We start from the raw sequence: 17,814 nt of genomic DNA, 5'->3' as shown, positions 1-17,814 counted from the left end.
AAGCCTTACCACCAGTAGGCTGTCTGATCGTAGACAAGTTACTCAACCTTTCTACCTTACAGCATTTTCATCCATACAATGGGAAAGGCAGATTTCTCTTGCTTAAAGATATTTTCTGTGGATGACAAGAGAGAATTCATGTGAAGTTCTAGGCTTATAGGAAAAAAATCAATAAATATTAGTGAAATAATATTGTGTTTAGTCATTCAGTGTCTCCTACTCTTTGCGAACCCATGGACTGTAGCCTTCCAGGCTCTTCTGTCCATGAGATTCTCCAGGCAAGCATACTGGAGTGGGTTGCCATGCCCTCCTCCAGGGGACCTTCCCAAACCAGGGATTGAACTCTAGTCTCCTGTATTGCAGGCAGATTCCTTACCATCTGAGCCACCAGGGAAGCCCAAGAATACTGGAGTGGATAGCCTATCCTTTCTCCAGGGAAACTTCCCGACCCAGGAATCAAACCAAGGACTTCTGCACTACAGGTGGATTCTTTGCCAGCTGAGCTACCTGGGAAGCCCTTATAATATATTGGCTTGCAGGAATTGAAGTAGTTGGCCAGGCTGGAGTATCATGAGGATACATTGCTGGGAAAACCAGCTATCAAAACTTGGAATTCAGAGACTTCGCTAGTGGTCTAGTGATTAAAACTGCACTCCCAATGCAGGGGGCCTGGGTTTGATCCCTAGTCAGAGAAGTAGATCCTGCATGCCGCAACTAAGAGCCTGCATGCTGCAACTACAAGCCTGAATGCTGCAGCTAAGAGCCTGCATGCTGAAACTAAGACCTGGAACAGCCAAATAAATATTTTTTAAAAAATTGAAATTCAAATGCATGCTAGGGCTAGAGTTTGCAGAAGACGTTCATCTAAGGCACAAACAGGTGGAGGCTGAGGCTGTGAACAAGAAAGAGTGCCAAGTAATGAGCAGGACAGATGGGAGCATGGGCGACAAGCCCAGGTCAGGACTCAAGGGATGGGACAGGCAGAAGCCCCGGCTTGGTCTCAGCAACTAGAATCAACCCCAGTAGGCTTCATTATCCCAAGACGGGGCCTGTCCAGTAAGGGTGGCCACCAACTCATTCATGTTTGCACCTATTAGTGTGTTGAGCTCAGTTGTACTTTCTCCATATTGCCCTTGGTGCTCTCTCTTCCTGGAAAATGTGGGTGACAGTAGGGGAGAGTTCACCCAGGCATCACATGGAGGCTGGCATCTCTGAGTTCTCATGCTCTTCAGATTCTCCTTCTGGCTCTAGGGCTCTTGTCCAGATGGCCATCTGTTCTTTGCTTCTGTAGCCTAAAGAAGGCTGGGATGACTTGGGCTCTCTATCTGAACAGTTTCATATTTAAATAAAAACATTGGGGAGTACTTTAAATCTTTCTGTAAGTTTCTCAGAAAATGCCAAGGGGAGAGATGTAATGTTGCATGACACACAAGCAAGCAACCTAACATTCCTTTTTAACTATATATTGCCCCAAGGTCTAGAGAAGGAAATGGCACCCTACTCCAGTATTCTTGCCTGGAAAATTCATAGACAGAGGAGCCTGGTGGGCTACAGTCCATGGGGTTGCAAACAGTTGGACACAACTTAGCGACTGAGCACACCCCAAGGTCCCTCTCACCCCAACAGCTGCTTCTCTCTCTTTCTCTTTCTCTCCCTCCCTCTAAACTTTTTCAAAGGGCCATGATGACTATTCTAACATCTGCTGCTCCTACTTCCTTCGTGGGGAAAGTGAAGAAGGCTCTACTGTGTGATCCTATCACACACCTAAAGGAGAGAAGCAAAAGCAGGTTAAGTTGTGTGTCTCTGTCATGCAGCCATGTCATGTTCAAGAGTGTAGCAGGGGACTTGGAAGCTGGTGTGAGCCTAGTTCTTAGTCTGAGTCACTACAATGACTATGGAAATGATCAAGCCTCTGAGATAGCCATGCAGAATTTCTCTATGTTGTGTCTAGTCCCAGAGTTTATTTTGCGACCCCATGGACTGTAGCCTGACAGGCTCCTCTGTCCATGGGATTTCTCAGCAAGAATACTGGAGTGCACTGTCATTTCCTTCTCCAGGAGATCTCCCCAACCCAGAGATGGAACCTGGGTCTCCAGCATTGTAGGTGGATTCTTTACTGTCTGAGCCATGAGGGAAGCCCAGAGTACATACACACTTGAAAATATACCCTATTTTCCAGTTAAAGAAAGTGATATTGCAAAATCAATTGTTGTTCAGTCACAAGTTGTGTCTGACTCTTTGCGAATCCATGGGCTGCAGCATGCCCAGCCATTTTACAAAATGTTAGTATGAAGTCTGAAATAATGTTATCATCCACCCTCTGGCAGTGGTGTGTAATGAAACACTGAACTGAATATTTTCTGTTGCCCCTCCATGTCCTCTTTGTACCCTTCTGCTTCCTGTCCTGGGCCCTGGAGGTACACCTTTTTGAACTGAATCAGCAGATGACCTTGCTGCTTCATTGCTACCACTAAGGAGAAACAGCAGCTGAGAGGGAGATAAGGGTAGGAGGGAGAGCATAGCTGGGTATTGGTTCACTTTCTGTGCTCCCTCAGTGCCTGGTTACTACAGGCTGGCATCCTCTTCTAAGGCCACAGCTCATTGCAGGTGGCCCTCTCTCTCTATGGAACTCCCTCTCTCAGCTCCTGTTGCTTCTCTCCTTTACCCCTTCAGGCCTAGAGGTGACAGGAGTGCCTCACTCTTAGACCCTAGATAAGCACCACCCTTGTGGTTTCTCGACACATCCTGTAAACAATCCCTTTGTTGTGTCCATCTTTTTCCTGCCAAGACCCTGACTCTCCCCTCTAATAAATGAACATCACCCAAATCAAATTGAAAACTTCAGAGTAAGAAAAGATGAGAACATTTAAGAGCCCTTGGGACTTCCCTGGTGGTCCAGTGGTTAAGACTCTGCACTTCGACTTCAGAGAGTGAAGGTTTGATCCCTGGTCTAGGAACTAAGATCCCGTGTGCTGTGCAGTGCAGCTAAAAAAAAAAATTTTTTTTTAACTTAAGAGCCCTTATTTGGAAAAGACATTGATGGCGGATGGATTAGAGAAAATAGTTGGTTTCTATTTTGCTTACATCTTCATAAAGGAAAACAATCTGTTATTCATTTAGTAAAGGACATTTTAAAATGTTTACTTTGTTTTGAAGTTAGCCATAGATACAGAATGTATCAGAAACTGGGAGTGGAAGATTCCATGCCCTTCTCGCTTCTTCTTGTCCTGAGCTCCCTTAAGGGCTACAGAGCTGCTGCTTTTCATGTGGTAGAGCCCTGCCATCTAAACACGGCATTGTAAAGTTTTCCCTGTAGTCCGTTACATGAGACTCAGTTCTTTCTGAATAAACCATAGCCTTCATGGCACACTTCTTGTAGATGACTCTACATTTGTATGTACCCATCCCTTCACATCCCATCATCAGAGACTTTCCTGCCACATTAATTTCTTAGCTGTTCTCCACTATCTTTCAAGTATATGGAAAGAGTATTTTACAAGTTCCATCACCCTTGAATTACATTGCTTCTTAGATGTTTCTAGCCAGTGGTTCATACCTATGCTTCCTCTGAATTTTTTTGAATTTTGCTATTGAGGGCAGAGATTACATTTTTGATCTTCGTATTGCTATCCTCCCTTTTTCACAGCATTTGTTTGCGGCGGAGTGGGGAGCTTAATATGAACTAGATACTGTGCTAAGGCATGCAATAGTGAGAAAAAAGAGACCCAGTTTCTACTTCCATGGATGTTATAGACTAGGAGAAAAATAATAAGTAAATGGGCGTGCTAATAAATATATAGTTGCCATCCTCAATATGTATTCTGAAGTAACAGTGTACAGTGTTATAAGAATATGTAATAGGGCATTTGCTCCATGCCGAGGGGTCAAGGAAGGCTTCTAAGAGGTGGTGACACATTAGCTAAAATACAAAGGGTAAGCAGGAATCAGTTACTTCAGTGACTCTCAAGCAGGGGTGATTTTGCCTCCCAGCGACATTTGGCAATATCTTCAGATATTTTTTTGTTGTCTCAGTTGGGGTGGGGATGTTGCTGGCACTGAGTGACAGAGGCAAGGGATGCTGCTTAACGTCCTAAGATGCACTGGAAAGCCCCACAATGAAGAGTTATCTGGCCCAAAATATCCATTACATGAATGTTGAGAAACCTGAACTCAACAAATTATTCCAGCCAGAGGGAAGAATGTGTCAAGACCTAGCTCACACCCAGCCTGGCACAGAGAAGGCATGCAATGTTGAACTCAATTTCCAGTTTAATTTGGTTGGTGCATCACCTTTATTTTTCTTTTCTGTCATTACTCTGATGGGTAAAATTCTGTTTTACAAGGCTTGGGTGGAAATGAATATGACAAAACCATTTCTCTCCAAAGTGTAACTGAAAGCTTGATTCAGGCAAGAGAGTGAGATAGAGGTAATGAATGTGAGAATTTTTCTTCTACTCTAGACTGCTTGAAAATAGAAAATGGCCTCTCTATTATGACTGACAAGATGATTCCTTCAAAGTGGACCTTTGTGGTTGGGGTCCCCATATGATGCTCTCAGTTGAGCTGAAATGAAAATTAAGGTTATCAGGGACTAAACAGAATAGGGGATAGGAAAAAGGGTGAAAGGGACCTAAGATTTGTAGAGTACTTTCTAAAGTCAAGGCTTGTAGGCATATTATTCATTCATTTAACAACTTTTTATCAGGGCTCAACTGTCCTAGATACCCAGGCTTGGAAAATAGAAATCTCAGGGACTAGTGCAGCAACATGTGCACAAACAAAGAGTGATAATGAAATACGAATAGTGCCCCAATATTGTTAATTTTGCCTTACGTCTGAGAGAAAGCCTGAATCCATGATGCCTGGCGTGGGGGTAGGAAGGCATTTCCATCAGGGTGTCTTCACCGAGGAGGGACTGATGGTTATGAGACTTAAAGGCGGACTATGAAGATACAGGCGGCTGTGATGGGTCCACGCAGAAGCGAGGCGGCTGCGACGGGTCCACACAGAAGCGTGGCCGAGAGGAGCTAGGCCAGGCCAGGGGTCGGGGGTGGCGGCCTAGAAGAGCTAGGCCGGGCCAGGGGCCGGGGGCCGGGGGCCGGGGGTGGCAGCGAGAGGAGTTATCCCAGGCCCAAGGACTAGCGGCTGTGTGGGCACAGGAGGGCCGAGAGGAGTTATTCCACATTCAAGGTCAGGAGGGGCTGTTGTAAGTAGATACCCCTTGTCCAAGGTGAGGAGCAAAGGCTGCACTTTGCTGGAGCAGCCATGAAGAAATACTCCACGTCCAAGGTAAGAGAAACCCAAGTAAGATGGTAGGTGTTCCAAGAGGGCATCAGAGGGCAGACACACTGAAACTAAAATTACAGAAAACTAGCTAATCTGATAACACGGACCACAGCCTTGTCTATCTCAATGAAACTAAGCCATGCCGTGTGGGGCCACCCAAGATGGATGGGTCATGGTGGAGAGGTCTGACAGAATGTGGTCCACTGGAGAAGGGCATGGCAAACCACTTCAGTATTCTTGCCTTGAGAACCCCAAGAACAGTATGAAAAGGCAAAAAGATAGGACACTGAAAGATGAACTCCCCAGGTCAGTAAGTGCCCAATATGCTACTGGAGATCAGTGGAGAAATAACTCCAGAAAGAATGATGGGATGGAGCCAAAGCAAAAACGATACCCAACTGTGGATGTGACTGGTGATAGACGCAAAGTCCGATGCTGTAAAGAGCAATATTGCATAGGAACCTGGAATGTTAGGTCCATGAATCAAGGCAAATTGGAAGTGGTCAAACAGGAGATGGCAAGAGTGAACGTCGACATTCTAGGAATCAGCGAACTAAGATGGACTGGAATGGGTGAATTTAACTCAGATGACCATTATATCTACTACTGTGGGCAAGAATCCCTTAGAAGAAATGGAGTAGCCATCATGGTCAACAAAAGAGTCTGAAAGGCAGTTCTTGGATGCAATCTCAAAAACGACAGAATGATCTCTGTTCATTTCCAAGGCAAACCATTCAATATCACAGTAATCCAAGTCTATGCCCTGACCAGTAAAACTGAAGAAGCTGAAGTTGAACAGTTCTATGAAGACCTACAAGACCTTCTAGAACTAACACTGAAAAAAGATGTCCTTTTCATTATAGGGGACTGGAATGCAAAAGTAGGAAGTCAGGAAACACCTGGCGTAACAGGCAAATTTGGCCTTGGAGTACAGAATGAAGCAGGACGAAGGCTAATAGAGTTTTGCCACGAGAACGCACTGGTCATAGCAAACACCCTCTTCCAACAACACAAGAGAAGACTCTACACATGGACATCACCAGATGGCCAACAGCAAAATCCGATTGATTATATTCTTGGCAGCCCAAGATAGAGAAGCTCTATACAGTCAGCAAAAACAAGACCAGGAGCAGGCTGTGGCTCAGATCATGAACTGCTTATTGCCAAATTCAGACTTAAATTGAAGAAACTAGGGAAAACCACTAGTCCATTCAGGTATGACCTAGATCAAATCCCTTATGAGTATACATTAGAAGTGACAAATAGATTTAAGGGACTAGATCTGATAGACAGAGTGCCTGATAAACTATGGACAGAGGTTTGTGACATTGTACAGGAGACAGGGATCAAGACAATCCCCATGGAAAAGAAATGCAAAAAAGCAAAATGGCCGTCTGAGGAGGCCTTACAGATAGCTGGGAAGAGAAGAGAAGTGAAAGCAAAGGAGAAAAGGAAAGATATTCCCATCTGAATGCAGAGTTCCAAAGAATAGCAAGGAGAGATAAGAAAGCCTTCCTCAGGGATCAATGAAAAGAAATAGAGGAAAACAACAGATTGGGAAAGACTAGAGATCTCTTCAAGAAAATTAGAGATACCAAAGGAACATTTCATGCAAAGATAGGCTCGATAAAGGACAGAAATGGTATGGACCTAACAGAAGCAGAAGATATTAAGAAGAGGTGGCAAGAATACACAAAAGAACTGTACAAAAAAGATCTTCACAACCCAGATAATCACGATGGTGTGATCACTCACCTAGAGCCAGACATCCTGGAATGTGAAGTCAAGTGGGCCTTAGAAAGCATCACTATGAACAAAACTAGTGGAGGTGATAGAATTCCAGTTGAGCTATTTCAAATCCTAAAAGATGATGCTGTGAAAGTGCTGCACTCGATATGCCAGCAAATTTGGAAAACTCAGCAGTGGCCACAGGACTGGAAAAGGTCAGTTTTCGTTCCAATCTCAAAGAAAGGCAATGCCAAAGAATGCTCAAACTACCGCACAATTGCACTCATCTCACATGCTAGCAAAGTAATGCTCAAAATTCTCCAAGCCAGGCTTCAGTAATACGTGAACCGTGAACTTCCAGATGTTCAAGCTGGTTTTAGAAAAGGCAGAGGAACCAGAGATCAAATTGCCAATATCTGCTGGATCATCGAAAAAGCAAGAGAGTTCCAGAAAAACATCTATTTCTGCTTTATTGACTATGCCAAAGCCTTTGATTGTGTGGATCACAATAAACTGTGAAAAATTCTTAAAGAGATGGGAATACCAGACCATCTGACCTGTCTCTTGAGAAACCTGTATGCAGGTCAGGAAGCAACAGTTAGAACTGGACATGGAACAACAGACTGGTTCCAAATAAGAAAAGGAGTACGTCAAGGCTGTATATTGTCACCCTGCTTATTTAACTTATATGCAGAGTACATCATGAGAAACGCTGGGCTGGAAGAAACACAAGCTGGAATCAAGATTGCCAGGAGAAATATCAATAACCTCAGATATACAGATGACACCACCCTTATGGCAGAAAGTGAAGAAGAGCTAAAGAGCCTCTTGATGAAAGTGAAAGAGGAGAGTGAAAAAGTTGGCTTAAAGCTCAACATTCAGAAAACTAAAATCATGGCATCTGGTCCTATCACTTCATGGGAAATAGATGGGGAAACAGTGGAAACATTGTCAGATTTTATTTTGGGGTGCTCCAAAATCACTGCTGATGGTGATTGCAACCATGAAATTAAAAGACACTTACTCCTTGGAAGGAAGGTTATGGCCAACCTAGATAGCATATTTAAAAGCAGAGACATTACTTTGCCAACAAAAGTCCGTCTAGTCAAGGCTATGATTTTTCCAGGAGTCATGTATGGATGTGAGAGTTGGACGATGAAGAAAGCTGAGCGCCGCAGAATTGATGCTTTTGAACTGTGGTGTTGGAGAAGACTCTTGAGAGTCCCTTGGACTGCAAGGAGATCCAATCAATCCATCCTAAAGGAGATCAATCCTGGGTGTTCATTGGAAGGACTGATGTTGAAGCTGAAACTCCAATACTTTGGCCACCTCATGCGATGGGTTGACTCATTGGAAATGACCCTGATGCTGGGTTGGATTGGGGGCAGGAGGAGAAGGGGATGACAGAGGATGAGATGGTTGGATGGCATCACTAACTCGATGGATATGGGTTTGGGTAAACTCCGGGAGTTGGTGATGGACAGGGAGGCCTGGCGTGCTGCAATTCATGGGGTCGCAAAGAGTCGGACACAACTGAGCGACTGAACTGAACTGAACTGATGAAGATACAGAGTGGAAATTCCAAGGGATAGCACGTAAAAAGCCAACTGTGAGAAAGCATGTCAGGCTTGGAGTGCAGTAGGTATGGGATGTGGCTGTAAGGGCATGTCCCTAGGGGGTGGGTAGAGAGGGGTGAGGAGAATTGGCAGAGGGGAAGTCATGGAGGGCTGTGTGCTGTGCTGAGGAAGCAAAGGAAAGGCACAAACAGATGTGCAGGTTCATAATGACCACTCTGGCATTATTGTGGAGACTGGACAGGAATACAGTGAGACTGGGCAAGAGCATCTAGTTAGGAGACACTGGAGTTAGGAGACCAGTAGGAGTCCAGGCAAAAATATCTGATCACAGAGAAATGGTGCTGTATATGGGCGCAATTAATGGGTGGTCAGCAGGAAAGAGGAATTCATTTTACCCTTATTTTGAATGGTTTTAATTTGGCAGATAATCCATTGTTAATGTTAATCGAAAAGTTAAGTATAAAATAAAAACCAGCAGGGATTTCAAAACAATGACAATTTAACTTCCACTACAGATTCTTTGAGACATTGTCACCTATGAGTATACACGGCCTCAATTACATTGTTGTCATCTATATGAAGCAGGAACCACCTTCAGTGTGAGGTGAGCCACGTGTTCTGGACCTCAGACTAGGACTGAGTCTGGTTCTTCAGGAATCAGTGGAGCTGGGAGGAATGGCTTAATGTGGGCTTGAGAAGGGAGTTGTGAAAACGAGAGATTTGAAATGATGGCCCCAATATCCAGGCCAGAGGACAAAACCATCAATCTACAGAAGAGGAAAACAAGGAAACCTGGAAGGTTGTGCTTAAAATGTTGAAACTGTAGAAAGTTAATTTAACACAGTGAGTTACAGGTATGTAATCTATTCCAGTCCAATGTATTTATGACTGGCGTACCAGATTACTTCACATCGTGTAGAAGAGGTAACTGGACCTTCCTTGGGTAACAATCTGAAGTCTCAGTGAAAGACCTCTGAGTGTGACACAAATGACTTGTGCAAACCCCTTAGCCTGATGTTCAAGGCCTTCCATCATTGGGCCCCCACTTACCAATAAAAATTGCTTATGCTTGTATGGGTTTTTGTGGTTTATATAATATTGACACACACAATGATATTTTATATTCCCAATAACTCTTGTGGGTTGGCAGGTAGATATTTTGCCATCTGCAACAACAAAAGCTGAGAATGAGAGAAACTGAGTACTTTGAACAAATAGTCATTACTAGGCAGGACCAGTACTGGAAGCTTGGTGGACTGTTTCTTAGATCTTACCATTCACCATGCTTCATCCTTCAGTTTCCTGATCATGGAATTCGTCCTCTCCTTTCCTCCTTCGTGTCTTTGCTCACACATTTCTTTCTGCCAAGAATGGACTTCTTGCCCTATTCCTACATATTTTTCAAACATAGTTTTCAAGGATCAGATAGTATTTTCCCCTAAAGCTTTCTCTGACATACCCTCAAGCCCATCAGCCAGAAGTAATCTCTGCATAGCTTCTCTCCCTGTTGCATTTTTGTGTGGGCTTAAGATACCTGTCACTTTCTATGCTGCACCATAATTAAGTGTGTATATGTCTTGTCTCCTCTACTAGGCAATAGGCACCAAAGACATATACTTTCTCATCTTTGAATCATTATAGCGCTTAATAGAAAGTGTTACTAACTTGGTAGAAAGAAGACATTGTAGCAGGCATTACTGACCCTTTGAATGAATGAGTGAAATAGGTGTAAGTCCCAAGGACTTGGTCTTTGGAGAAGAAATTGTTTCTAACACTTTCCTTGCCCCCCACCCCCATCCCCTCTTATTCCATGACTGCAAGCAGAAACACACTCTAGAAAATTTCAAAGGTTACCAGGCAGTGTTCCTTCTGTTTACACAAAGTCAATCAGGGAAGAGACTCAAACTTGAGTCAAGATACATGGGAAACCAAAAAACAAAACAAAACAAAACAAAAGATACATGGGAAACCAGTATTATGTTTGGGAGTCTTGGACTTTTAACTTAAATCATTTCTGATTAAGAACAAGGATCCTAGGGCCATGGTGGGGAGTATCTTTGACTAAGTATCCCAGGGTTCCTTTTCACTGCTGCTTTTGAACTGTGGTGTTGGAGAAGACTCTTGAGAGTCCCTTGGACTGCAAGGAGATCCATCCAGTCTATCCTAAAGGAGAACAGTCCTGGGTGTTCACTGGAAGGACTGATGTTGAAGCTGAAACTCCAACACTTTGGCTACCTCATGCGAAGAGCTGACTCATTTGAAAGACCCTGATGCTGGGAAAGATTGAGGGCAGGAGGAGAAGGGGACGACAGAGGATGAGATGGTTGGATGGCATCACCGACTCAATGGACATGGGTTTGGGTGGACTCCGGGAGTTGGTGATGGACAGGGAGGCCTGGCATGCTGCGGTCATGGGGTCGCAAAGAGTCGGACACAACTGAGCGACTGAACTGAACTGAGTCTCACCTCCCTCAGCATGCAAGAGGAAAGCCACTGAGGGGGTTTAGCTCATAGTTTGGAAAAGAAAGATTCCCATTGACAATGGCTTTCTGGATCTTATATCTGGAAAATGTATATAGTGCAGTGGAGCATGGAAAATGGGATTATGTCCATAAGACGCAGGAAATATATCTCAAATTCACAGCTAGGTTTTCTTGTCTATGATTCTTCCCACTGCACCCCACCCCACCCTCACCAGGCAGCTTGCTGGATCTCAGTTCCCCAACCAGGGAGTGAGCCCAGGCCCATGGCAGTGAAAGCATGGGATCCTAACTAGACCACCAGGGAATTCCCATCTTGTCTGTGATGTTTAATGGATGGTCCTGAAATTCATTCTGTGCTCTTTCCATTGGTTATATATACTACATAATTTTTAATGTTCAAAACAAAAACAGTATAGACCTCAACTCTCCAACTCTTGATCCTGTCTATTAATGGCTATTTGGTCAAAGTTCTCAGTTTCTCTCATTCTCAGTTTTTGTTATTGCAGATGGCAAAATACCTACCCGCCAATCCCACAGGGTTACTGTAAATATAAAATACAGTAAAGTATATGAAAACGCTATATAAACTACAAAATGCCATACAATCAAGTTACTTATTTTTAATCAAATAACCTGATTAAAAAATGGACAAAGAACTTAAATAGACATTTCTCCAAAGAAGATACACAAATGGCCAAGAAGCATATGCAAGATGCTCAATATCACTAATCATTAAGAAAATGTAAATCAAAACCACAGTGAAGTATCATCTCACATGATGGCAACTACTAAGGAAAAAAACAAAACAAAAAGTGTTAGCAAGGATAGAGAGAAATTGAAACCCTTGTGCACTGTTGGTAAGGATGTAAAATGGTACAGCCCCTATGGAAAACAGTACAGAGGTTCCTCAGAAAAGTTAAAAATAGAATTATCATATGATCTAGCAATTCCACTTCTGCGTATGTACTCAAAAGAATCGAAAGTAGGGTCTCAGATATTTGTACACCCTTGTTCACAGCAGCATTGTTCACAATACCCAATTGTTTATTGATGGGTGAATGGATAAGCATAATGTGGTATATATATATATATATAATGGAATATTAGTCAGCCTTACATTTAAAAAAGGAGATTCTGACACATGCTACAATGTAGATGAACCTTGAGTACATTATGCTAAGTGAAATAAGTCAGTTATAAAGAGACAAATACTGTATGACTCCACTAATGCGAGGTACCTAGAGTAGTCAAATGCATAGAAACAGAAGGCAGAATGTTGGCTGCCAGAGGCTGGGGGGAGGGGAAATGGGAGTTGTTATTTAATGTGTATAGAGTTTCAGTTTTGTAAGATGAAAAGTTCTGGAGACTGGTTGCACAACAATATGAGTATATTTAGCAATACTGAACTGGACAGTTTCATTTAATTGTAAACTGTACAACTAAAGTAAGTTTAATTTTTAAAAATTAAAAATCAAAACAAAAATGTAGAACTGTATGAAATCCAAGGAAATTTCAGGCTGTTGTTAATTTTCTTTTTTTTTTTATTGGAGGATAATTCCGTTACAATACTATTAATTTTCTCGACTGATTTCTCTGGAAAGATGGCAAAAGTTGGATGCTGTTGTTTCTTATTAATTTTGTTAACTGAGTAAAAGGAGGCATTACTTGCTTTATAGATCCTGTATAGTTCTCTACTCAGTAGCACTTAATTCATGACCAACACTAGGTATAGGATAGAAAAGGAAAGGTATGTTTCTGTCCTGGGGCTGGTGAGGGTATGTGGGAGGAATCATTGTAAACCTTATGAATTGCAATAAAATGCAAGGTGAGAAGTGCAAAGAATATGGGTCAATAATATGGACTTTTAAAGATGGTTATAGAATTAAATGTAGGCAAAGGCCATCTTACCTCCTTGCCATGCCATGCTCAGCTCTCAGATTAGGCACACAAGATATTCAATGGTCAGATACTAAATGACTTAAAAGTGCCTCATTCAGTGCCTGGTAAATGACACAGTGCCTGGTACATGACCTTGCTCCGTAAGTATTAGTTCTGTCCTTTCCCTTCTTCCTTCCCTCCAGTTCCCCCTCTCTTCTTCCCTCCTTCTGTGGAACATCACCATAAAGGCTGATATTCTGTGTGCAAGAAGAAAGATTTCTGTCCTAAGAACTCATGTGCCTTAATTCTATATCCTATTCTCACCTTGTTTATAAGTGTTCAGAAAAAAAATTTCAAATGTTTTTTCCCCAGTGTTACTCAGGGGGCTCCTCAATATGGGTTGTGATAATAAATCCAATGTTTTAGTCCACTCAAACTGTTTACTTTTTAAAAAGCTTTCTTGTAGTTTCTTTAAATGATAGTTACTATAAATACATCCATAATGATCAGAAAGTTCAAGAAACCACTAGTGTAACTTAAAACGTTAACCTCTTTTTAAGTTTATATTTTTACCTTTGATTATGAGCTAACAATGGTGGCTCAGTGGGTAAAGAAGCTGCCTGCAATGCAGGAGCATGCCAGAGATACGGGTTTGATTCCTGGGTTGGGAAGATCCTCTGGAGGAGGGCATGGCAACCCATTCCAGTATTCTTGCCTGGAGAATGCCACGGACAGAGGATCCTGGAGGGCTACAGTCCATAGGTCACAGAGTTGGACTGAAGCAACTGAGCATAGCACATGAGCTAACAAATATAGTAGGAAATGTGGCAGCTATTTAATTCTGACTCTAGACAAGATATTGCTAGTTTTAATTTTTTTAAGGACAAAAAGAAAATCGCTTATTCTGGATGCTAAAAACTCTGTTATAATCTGTACCTAGCCTTATTTATCTTGAAGCATTATAGAAGAAAAATATGACTTTTTTATTCTATATAATCTTAGAACTAAAATGAGCCCTGCAGATAACCTCCTCACTTTACAGTAAGGACAATGGGTCTGAAGACATTGCATGACTTCTCCAAGTTCACAGGGTAGTTAATGCCAGGGTCAGATGAGTATACATGCCTCCTGATTCCTAAATGAGAGTTCTTCAAACTACATAACTTCACTGTGTTCAATGAAACAGTCCAGGGAAGAAGCAAACAAAACCGGACGAACAGTAAATGGATGGAGAATCGGTATAGCAGGCAAAGCAAGGGACCACCACAAACACTGGATCCTCATTATTTACAAAGACGTTTAGTGGGAAAATTAAGACAATAGTTGTTCTAATCCTGGGTTTGCTGTAAGCATTTTAAATGAAGCATCTTTAAGTGACTGGAAACAACCTTGGACAATGGCAGGCTCAGCCCGAGACCATTGCCTGTCTTCGCTTCACTCCTTGTGACCTCCCTCTAGAAACCATGACTGTAGAAAATTAGGTGGCATGATCTTTGTGCTACAATTAAAGGGGCACAGGGAATACGGTAAGACCTCACATTGTTTTGGAACATGGTTTGAGGCTTATGAAATTGACAGGATTTTCTTTCTTCTCTTTTCCTTATGACCCTCCATGCAATCTCCCCATTCCTGCCCATGAAAGTGTTAGTCACCCAGTTGTGTCCGACTCTTTGCCTCCCCATGGACTGTAGCCTGCCAGGCTCCTCTGTCCATGGAATTCTCCAGGCAAGAATATTTGCCTGGGTTGGGTTGCCATTTCCTTCTCCAGGGGATCTCCCCAACCCAGGGATTGAATCCGGGTCTCCCGTGTTGCAGGCAGACTCTCTACCATCTGCGCCATCTAGATAAAAAAATGAAAAAATTACAGGAGGAAGCTAGAGCCAAGGGAAAAAAAGATGAAAGAATGGGAGAGGAGACAGAGGGAGAGCAAGAGGAAGATAAAAATTAGAGAAAAGTAAAGAGAACCAATGGGATGAAGCTGTATAAAATACTCTGATGCAGAATCACCTGGTGTATTTCTTAAATGTAATTTCTGGGCCACATTCCAGATCAGCCAAATTGGGATCTATGGGAGTAACATCATTTAAAAGTAAATGAAAAGCTTTTTGATAAAATAATTATTCTTCTTTTTGTTAATTTGATTTTAAATTTGCAAATCCATTTGCTTCTTTAAAGCTGGCAAAAAGTATTCCACTTATTTGCTTAAAAAGCTTTTCTTTTTTATTCTACACAATCGCTGATAACCTTACTTTACACAAAGAAGTTGGCATATTTTCACATACATCAAAGCAGCTCAGAGACACAGCACCTTCCATCAAAAGGATGCGCTCTAAAGAGAGTAGCAGGATAGTGTCAGAGGCATCCTCTTCTGCCAGAGGCACTGGAGGTGTGGGTGCAGGAAAACCCACACTCCACCTAAAGCAGTGTGCTCCTTGTCTTTTCCTTCTGGGCCATTTGTTGCAATGTTTTCTAAATCACAGGTCTTCTGTTCATCATGAGGCTTTTGCTTATTTGTACTTGGCTAAAGTCAGAATACTGCCTGCCATGTTCGCAGTCCCATTGGAAAGTCCCATCCCATGTCATCTGCAGGGTAAAATCTGTTTCCACTGTGTCAGTGGTCAAATTGCTGTATGGTAGAACCTGCTGTGCTAAACGACCCTGGGCAGGGTGTCTACACCTGAGTGCACTTGTGGAGCTGGGTATTTTATGACATGTCCCCATCAAGCTGTTCCTGCAGGCATGTGGGTTGCAGTTCAGAAACATGCAAGTTGCCTGGTCTATTAGTCATGGCCATGTTAGGAATCCATATTGAAAGGACCTGCTGTGTCATGATCATGTTGTCTAATCATATTGAACGGTGCCTACTGGGTAAGTGATCATGTTGTGTATCCGTATCTGGCTGGGCCTGCTGTGATAGTGATCACGTTGTGTGTAATTGCGTGGCCACCCTGGGAATTTATTGCTATAGATCAGGCAACAGGGCAGAGGAGAAGTCAATAATTGTGCCTGCTCTGGGCTGTTAGCTGTACTGTTGAGAGCAAGCATCAACTTCCCGGGTGGGAAACAAATCTTCCATTTGCAGATGGAAACAAAGTTGACATTCTCAATTCTAAGTATTTTGGGGGCTATTCCCCCTCTTACTGTTTCATATAATGGTACATTATTTCTAATTAGGATAAGGTGACTCTAAAAGTGATGAATTCTGTACAGTCCGCAGGCTATATTAAAATTAAATAAAATCCAGCATGAATATTCTCCATCTTATTCAAACAGAATGCCTTCAGAGCTATTAATAAATTTGTAAAAATAATGAAGAAGAAATATCTTGTCAGAGAACACAGTGCCGAGAAGGATGTTTATTGTTCTTTTTGGCTAAACTCTTGTCTGAAGAATTTTCTCATCTCTCAGAAGTCAGGAAAGGTGAGTATGTTCCAAAGGAACGGTGTCTTATGTTCCAGGATTTTCCTCTTAATTTATATCAATGGATCATCAAGAGAAAAAAGGTCAGTAAGTGATGGCACTGGCTTAATAAGCACAGTTAGTAAACAGTATATATATACCACCCATCCCCTCACTCCCTGCCCCACACCCCCAGCTTCCAAGGTGGCTCAGTGGTATAGAATCCTCCTGCCAATGCTGGAGATGCAGGTTTGATCCCTGGATTGGGACGATCCCCTGGAGTAGGAAATGGCAACCCACTCCAGTATTCTTGCCTGGAAAATTGCATGGGCAGAGGAGCCTAGCAGGCTACAGTCCATGGGGTCACAAAGAGTTGGACATGACTGAGCTTATGAAACTCTTCTTTTGGAAAAAGGCCTTCAGAGATAGTTTATAAATCTTACAAGCAAAGCAGTATCATTACCTCCTTTCTCTGTGACCAGAACGAAAACAAAAACATACTACTCCAATGGCTTGCTCATTTTAGTCATGAGGTTTGACTGTTAAGAATGTCTGGATCTTTAGAAACCCAGGCAGGGTATACATCAGGGTGGATATGTTCTAACAGATTTGTTGAAAATCAGCAGATAAACTTTATATTCAAACATCATTTGTAAATTATTTTGGAAGGCCTCCTGGTGTGTTAGAACTTCTGCTGATATCCCTTATAATCTCACTTGTGAAGGTGGTAGCATTATATTACAGATGAACATAAACTCAGATACAAATGAGTGCACGGATTATGATACGAGATTTTGCATGCATAAGGAGCCCATTTCTGTCTAATTTTGAACAGGAAGTAACCTTGTTGCTATTTAGACAGATACCTGAACTTTTAAAATTAGCTTTAGATTTCCTAAAATAAGAAGTGAAAGGAGAGATGGAGGGAAGGACGGAAAGAGGAAAGAAGAAAGGAAAGGCAGACTCTTCCTCTCAAATCTGGGTCTTAAGGTCACCTGATACATAGTTATTAATGAGAGCTTTCAGAAAATGAAAAATAAATCAAACTTTTCAGAGGGTTTGCTTAAGTATCGAGACATAAATATGTCTATCCTTAAGAAAGACAGTATCTTTTCACTACGAAGTTCTCTTTGACAGGACCCTGTGGCCATGCCATGATATGCCATGCCATGATATTGAATGGCCACAGGGTCCTGTCAAAGAGAACTTCAAAGTGAAAAGATACTGTCTTTCTTAAGGATAGACATATTTATGTCTCGATAGTTAAGCAAACCCTCTGAAAAGTTTGACTGTGTGGATCACAATAAACTGTGGAAAATTATGAAAGAGATGGGAATACCAGACCACCTGACCTGCCTCTTGAGAAAAATGTATGCAGGAAGCAACAGTTAGAACTGGACATGGAACAACAGACTGGTTCCAAATAGGAAAAGGAGTACGTCAAGGCTGTATATTGTCACCCT

The 17,814-nt window shown here is 42.3% G+C and overlaps 1 protein-coding gene across 4 annotated transcripts in view; it reads left to right on the top strand.

The window, feature by feature from the left end:
- EPC2 (enhancer of polycomb 2) overlaps positions 1-17,814 on the top strand; it is a 250,165-nt gene that overhangs the window by 86,240 nt on the left and 146,111 nt on the right. Inside the window, exon 5 of one of the 4 annotated variants that reach the window (XM_081580544.1) lies at positions 16,226-16,372. The exons of the other annotated variants lie outside the window; for them this stretch is intronic. The gene's annotated coding sequence lies outside the window, so the exon portion shown is untranslated. The remainder of the gene's footprint in view (positions 1-16,225; positions 16,373-17,814) is intronic. 4 annotated transcript variants of the gene reach the window in all.

Source organism: Giraffa tippelskirchi, chromosome 3 (genome assembly GCF_054371585.1).
Source record: "Giraffa tippelskirchi isolate mGirTip1 chromosome 3, T2T-mGirTip1v1.2.pri, whole genome shotgun sequence".
Classification (NCBI taxonomy): Eukaryota; Metazoa; Chordata; class Mammalia; order Artiodactyla; family Giraffidae; genus Giraffa; species Giraffa tippelskirchi.
The sequence above is the reverse complement of the archived record's forward strand: the minus strand, read 5'-3'. Positions and strand labels throughout refer to the sequence as shown.